Source organism: Capra hircus, chromosome 8 (assembly GCF_001704415.2).
Source record: "Capra hircus breed San Clemente chromosome 8, ASM170441v1, whole genome shotgun sequence".
Classification (NCBI taxonomy): Eukaryota; Metazoa; Chordata; class Mammalia; order Artiodactyla; family Bovidae; genus Capra; species Capra hircus.
In genome coordinates this window covers 21,216,347-21,223,884 of record NC_030815.1, presented here as the reverse complement: position 1 = coordinate 21,223,884, position 7,538 = coordinate 21,216,347, and the positions used below count along the sequence as shown (strand labels likewise).

Genomic DNA, 7,538 nt, shown 5'->3' with positions numbered 1-7,538 from the left:
TGAATATGAGAAGTTATTTCAGTCACTTGGTAAAAATTTCTAGGTTTCAGACCCTGCCTTGAGTAGGCACTGAGGATCCAAAATAAATGGTAGGCCATGCAAGGAAAGAATCCATACACACGTAATAAGACTAAAGTTTTTGTGGGTGCCCAGTTTGTGTTTGTTAGAACTGAATAGCAGATAAATAAATAGGCAGCAAACAAACAAACCTCAATAGCAGAGAATTGTGAAAGAGAAATTAATGTCCTCTAAGGCTTCATGATTCTCTGCTCAAGGATATAGCTAGAAAGCACTACCCAGCAGAAGTCACAAAGGGAAAATAAGAATGATGCACGGTGTCATCTCTGCAGGTTACTAAGGACAGACTTCACTTCTTTTTTTTTTTAATTTACACAATTCTTTCTCCCATGAGACTTGTTCTCCTCAAGCATAAGCACATTACAAACTAATCATTTACATAAAACACTCTGGAGTCTTGCTGACGCAGGAGAGGATTTGTGTACATTTTCAAATTATTCTTTTTTATTCCTGATAGGGACACACTAATAGGCCGGAGTTGTGTCTTAACAAAAAAGCCAAAATCCATTCACAGGCATAAAAGTGTGAATGCTAGATCCAAATAAGACATGAGAGTGTTTGGGGGAATCTGTAGACTGGCAAAGATTTAGAATATGCAGCCACTGTCCAGGACCAGCTCCAATAAATGGCAGAGCCCAGTACAAATTGAAAACTCTCCTTATTCAGAAATGGTTAGAATTTCAATACAGCAACCAGATAACATTAAACCAAATGTGGAGTCCTCCTGAGTCTGGGCCCAGTATAGTACATAGGTAGGAAGCCTATAAAGCAGCTTTGCCACTAACCTCACTCAGTGGTGGAGAGGCCAGGCGCATTTTGTCTACTTGCTATGACTAACACAGAATGAGCACTCAACATATGTCTGCTAAGTGAATAAAGTAAGATGCTGACTAGGATTTATGTTTTACCCATCACACACAGCCAGTTAATGAAAGGGGATCTCTTTAGATAGCATTATTCTTCTTGCCTCCTGAATGGTGCTTTAGACAATACTGGTGGTCCTCCAGCTTCCCTGGTTTCAGTCTGCTCTGGTATGATCTAGCTTTGTTTTGTAACCAATTCATTTAAAAAAGTGTATATATATATTTTAAGTGTTTTGCCTTTAATTATCTTAGTATCCTTGTGAAAGAGAGCATGTTTACATAAAGTGGGTATGTGACTTGTATAGAATTTATGAGAAACCAGAGAGTGATATCCAGTGTTTACTTCTACATTTTGATTCAACAATTAACATTTGATATTCTGGTTTTTATTAACGAGATGTCTTGGAGATATTGCTTCCCAGGTGGTGCAGTGGTAAAGAATCTGCCTGCCAACGCAGGAGATGCAGTTTTCATCCCTAAGACAGGAAGATCCCCTGGAGGAGGGCATGGCAACCCACTCCAATATTCTCACCTGGAGAATCCCCACGGACAGAGGAGCCTGGCAGGCTACAGTCCATGGGGTCACGAGTTAGACACAACTGAGCAACTAAGCAGAGGACAGCACATATATATACACACACACACGCACGCACACACACACACACACACACACACGCACACACACACACACATATATATACATATACACACACATATATAATTATCATAAATTCTTTTGGCCAGTTTATGAAAATATATGCACTACAAATAAAGTAGAAGTATGAACTGAACAATGTGGATGGAAACATAAGTCTGGAGCAAAAGGTACTATGCAAGCATAGTCTATAAGAGTCAGTATGCATACTTGACAGAGATTCCTAAAAAGCAAAATGAAGACATGATTAGCTACAAAATTCTCATTGATTATAGGAACAAAGTTGTAATAAATAGATTGAAAAAGCAGGACTTGTAAATTCAATTATAAGCAACATGTTTTCTTTTGCTTTTTGTTTTCCTTTGGGGCCATTTCTTTCTTTTCCTCTGAATGGAATTTTGGTCAAGTCTCATTAATTTTGAATCACTATCAGGTGATAAAAAGTCCTCTAGTCAGTAATTTAAATGTCTAATCGAGCTATTTAAATGCCTAAAGGAATCAATATGTTAGATTTTATCAAAGTTTACTCCTTTTACCAGCTTGCGCAAGCCATAGGCCAGCCCCCAGCAGAGAGAGGGCATGGTGGCTTCTGCTCTCTTTCTCTGCCTTGTGTGTGTGTGTGTCTGTGTGTGTATCTTTGTGTGTTTTCTATTCTCTATCATGCTAATAATGGTTATCAATTTTTCCAGACAGTTTTACCTTTAAACAGCAATGTGAGCTCTTACCCTGGATTCCATGCTTTAGGGTGTCTCCTATTGACTATCTTCTAGTCTTGCCCAGCTACATGGGATGGAGAGATTATGCAAAACAAAGAGGAATACTTTTTATGAATCAGTATTCTCTAGCCTCACTATGCTAGAAAAATGCCAGACCCTGCTACTCTTTGTCCAAATGATGCCAACCCTGAATTTGGTCTGTTCAGGGCACTTCCCTAGGGGTTGCCTTCCTAAGAGGGCTGATCTGCTGGAGTGATCACACCTTGGATTGGGGGTTGGCCAAGAGCCAGTTGTCTGTAGTAATGAGGATGAAATGTGGGCATATGGTTTCAGGTATTTGTATGCATGTTAGTGAGATTTCTCACAGTGCTGAAAGAAGCTGGGGCAAAAAGAGAAGAGAGACAGGCTACAGGCTTTCCCAAAATTTCAGGAGACCAATGGCGGGTTTTCTACATGCTGCCAGTTTCTAGCACTGGACCAAAATGATGTTAAGAATTTTAAATTTAATTCTGGTCTCTTGGATATTTAGGGATGTATATTTTTGAGGTAAAAATAACAGAGCATATTTTATCTAAGAGTGTTTTATTTTAATTCATAGAACTATTTAAACATATAATGTTTCTTGGGTCCCTCAAATATTATAGGTGAATCTAGTGCCAAGATCAGGTGAGGTACAGATGCTTGACAAAAGAAGAGAAGGACGAAGAATGTCTTACTTGACTAAAGCTGTAATTATGTGTCAAGCTCTCTAAGACTCACAAGTTTTTTCAGAAATGATTCATTTTCTTGTGGGACATTTTGTGGGTTTTCAAAACCCTTACCTTACTAGAGAAAGGCAACATCTATAATGGTCAGTATATTTATTCTTTTAAGAAACATCTGGGTTATCTTGCTCCTTGCCTCTCTATGTGATATTCTGTGTCAGTCTCTAAGACAGCCGCATACCAGCTTTCTATTGTATGTAGTATAGCTATGGTCCAGCGGAAACTTCCATAAATACTTTCTTCTAACAACATCTGGCCTGACATGGCCATCTCTCTGTTTCTCTGTTGTGAGAACGATTAGGCTTCCAGTCTCTCATCTTTGAGACTTCCTAAGCTTGGTTGAATATCAGTTGATTTTTGCTTACACATATCAGGGGAAACATTATACTTTCTTCAAAAGGTCTTCTTAAAGTTTTTCTATTTTGAATAGAGATGAGAGGGGAGGAAACCACTAATGGGATGGGGTCACACACAACCAACTTTGTTCAAGGAATCATCCTTTAACATCCTAACTGATATATATCCTTACTGTGATGATGAGGAAAGAATTGCAGGATAAGTTTTCTATAAACTTAATTTGCAAGTGATATTGTGCTTACTGGTCTTGTACTTCAAGTTAGTCTACGACATAAATCACTTTGGCACTTCACTTGAAACTGAAAATTAAATGGTTGCACTTTAACATTCTTTTAAAACGCATATGATTTAATTTTCAGGAGGAACAAAGCTTTATTTCCTGATACATAGATATAAAGATATTTATAAAGTCTTTATATAAAGGATCTTACTTATAATAAATAACTATGATAATAATAGCAACGAGAATTTCACTAAGTACATGATGCAAAGTACAAGTCAGAAGGAATTCTGAGAATGCCAAATACGTAACTTAGAGTATATAAAGAAGGGTTATTTTATCAGGGATGGTTCTGAGAATTCAGTAAAATATTGTGAATTCTTTGCAAATTTATGCATATTTTTATGAAGAAAAGATCCTTTGCTTATTGTTATTCTCATAAATTCAGTCCCACGAAAGTAGTTTAAAAAATTGACTGAGAGGGTAACAAGATTGGTATAGCTTATACAAATTATGGAACTTCACCATAATTTTCCCCTGATAAGATGGTCATCAATAAAAATGGTTGAAATATCAATAGATATCAGATTGATTAGGACTTAATTTTTGTCTCATTTTCTAAAGCAATTTTGCTTTTCTGATGTTTAATTCAGTTCAGTCACTCAGTCGTGTCCGACTCTTTGAAACCCCATGAACCGCAGCAAGCCAGGCCTCCCTGTCCATCACCAACTCCTGGAGTTCACTCAGACTCACTTCCATCGAGTCCGTGATGCCATCCAGCCATCTCATCCTCGGTCGTCCCCTTCTCCTCCTGCCCCCAGTCCCTCCCAGCATCAGAGTCTTTTCCAATGAGTCAACTCTTCTCATGAGGTGGCCAAAGTACTGCAGCTTCAGCTTTAGCATCATTCCTTCCAAAGAAATCCCAGGGCTGATCTCCTACAGAATGGACTGGTGGGATCTCCTTGCAGTCCAAGGGACTCCCAAGAGTCTTGTCCAACACCACAGTTCAAAAGCATCAATTCTTCGGCACTCAGCCTTCTTCACAGTCCAACTCTCACATCCATACATGACCACTGGAAAAATCATAGCCTTGGCTAGACGGACCTTAGTCGGCAAAGTAATGTCTCTGCTTTTGAATATACTATCTAGGTTGCTCATAACTTTTCTTCCAAGGAGTAAGCATCTTTTAATTTCATGGCTGCAGTCACCATCTGCAGTGATTTTGGAGCCCCAAAAAATAAAGTTTGACATTGTTTCCACTGTTTCCCCATCTATTTCCCATGAAGTGATGGGACCGGATGCCATGATCTTCATTTTCTGAATGTTGAGCTTTAAGTCAACATTTCCACTCTCCTCTTTCACTTTTGTCAAGAGGCTTTTTAGCTCCTCTTCACTTTCTGCCATAAGGGTGGTATCATCTGCATATCTGAGGTTATTGATATTTCTCCCGGCAATCTTGATTCCAGCATGTGCTTCTTTCAGTCCAACGTTTCTCATGATGTACTCTGCATAGAAGTTAAATAAGCAGGGTGACAATATACAGCCTTGACATACTCCTTTTCCTATTTGGAACCAGTCTGTTGTTCCATGTCCAGTTCTAACTGGTGCTTCCTGGCCTGCATACAGATTTCTCAAGAGGCAGGTTAGGTGGTCTGGTATTCCCATCTCTTTCAGCATTTCCCACAGTTTATTGTGATCCACACAGTCAAAGGCTTTGGCATAGTCAATAAAGCAGAAATAGATGTTTTTCTGGAACTCTCTTGCTTTTTCCATGATCCAGCAGATGTTGGCTATTTGATCTCTGGTTCCTCTGCCTTTTCGAAAACCAGCTTGAACATCAGGGAGTTCACGGTTCACGTATTGCTGAAGCCTGGCTTGGAGAACTTTGAGCATTACTTTACTAGCATGTGAGATGAGTGCAATTGTGCGGTAGTTTGAGCATTCTTTGGCATTGCCTTTCTTTGGAATTGGAATGAAAACTGACCTTTTCCAGTCCTGTGGCCACTGTGAGTTTTCCAAATTTGCTGGCATATTGAGTGCAGCACTTTCACAGCATCATCTTTCAGGATTTGAAACAGCTCAACTGGAATTCCGTCACCTCCACTAGCTTTGTTCATAGTGATGCTTTCTAAGGCCCACTTGACTTTGCATTCCAGGATGTCTGGCTCTAGGTGAGTGATCACACCATCATGATTATCTGGGTTGTGAAGATCTTTTTTGTACAGTTCTTCCGTGTATTCTTGCCACCTCTTCTTAATATCTTCTGCTTCTGTTAGGTCCATACCATTTCTGTCCTTTATCGAGCCCATCTTTGCATGAAATGTTCCCTTGGTATCTCTAATTTTCTTAAAAAGATCTCTAGTCTTTCCCATTCTGTTGTTTTCCTTTATTTCTTTCCATTGATTGCTGAAGAAGGCTTTCTTATCTCTTCTTGCTATTCTTTGGAGCTCTGCATTCAGATGCTTATATCTTTCCTTTTCTCCTTGGCTTTTCACTTCTCTTCTTTTCACAGCTATTTGTAAGGCCTCCCCCGACAGCCATTTTGCTTTTTTGCATTTCTCTCCCATGGGGATGGTCTTGATCCCTGTCTCCTGTACAATGCCATGAACCTCATTCCATAGTTCATCAGGCACTCTATCTACCAGATCTAGTCTCTTAAATCTATTTCTCACTTCCACTCTATAATCATAATAGATTTGATTTAAGTCATACCTGAATGGTCTAGCGGTTTTCCCTAGAGGAGCTATCCCACGTTGAAGGTCAGGAACGGCGGCGGTAAGGAGATACCCCTTGTCCAGGGTAAGGAGCAGCAGCTATGCTTTGCTGGAGCAGCCGGGAAGAGCTACCCCATGCCAAAGGTAAGAGAACCCAAGTAAAGTGGTAGGTGTTGCAAGAGGGCATCAGAGGGCAGACACACTGAAACCATACTCACAGAAAGCTAGTCAATCTAATCACAGTAGGACCACAGCCTTGTCTAACTCAATGAAACCAAGCCATGCCTGCAGGGCAACCCAAGATGGGCGGGTCATGGTGGAGACGCCTGACAGAATGTGGTCCACTGGAGAAGGGAATGGCAAGCCACTTCAGTATTCTTGCCTTGAGAACCCCATGAACAGTATGAAAAGGCAAAATGATAGGATACCAAAAAAGGAGCTCCCGAGGTCATTAGGTGCCCAATATGCTACTGGAGATCAGTGGAGAAATAACTCCAGAAAGAATGAAGGGATGGAGCGAAAGCAAACACAATACCCAGTTGTGGATGTGACTGGTGATAGAAGAAAGATCTGATGCTGTAAAGAGCAATATTGCATAGGAACCTGGAATGTCAGGTCCATGAATCAAGGCAAATTGGAAGTGGTCAGACAAGAGATGGCAAGGGTGAACGTCGACATTCTAGGAATCAGCAAACTGCAATGGACTGGAATGGGTGAATTTAACTCAGATGACCATTATCTCTACTACTGCAGGCAGGAATCCCTCAGAAGAAATGGAGTAGCCATCATGGTCAACAGAAGAGTCCAAAATGCAGTACTTGGATGCAATCTCAAAAACGACAGAATGATCTCTGTTCGTCTCCAAGGCAAACCATTCAATATCACAGTAATCCAAGCCTATGCCCCAACCAGTAACGCTGAAGAAACTGAAATTGAATGGTTTTATGAAGACCTGCAAGACCTTTTAGAACTAACACCCAAAAAAGATGTCCTTTTCATTATAGAGGACTGGAATGCAAAATTAGGAAGTCAAGAAACACCTGGAGTAACAGGCAAATTTGGCCTTGGGATGCAGAATGAAGCAGGGCAAAGACTAATAGAGTTTTGCCAAGAAAAATGCACTGGTCATAGCTCTTCTGAAAGTTATTAAAAATTTGAATGTTCGGTGCTT

General features: G+C 40.1%; 1 pseudogene; it reads right to left on the bottom strand.

The window, feature by feature from the left end:
* LOC108636655 lies at nucleotides 5,346–6,025 on the bottom strand (annotated as a pseudogene).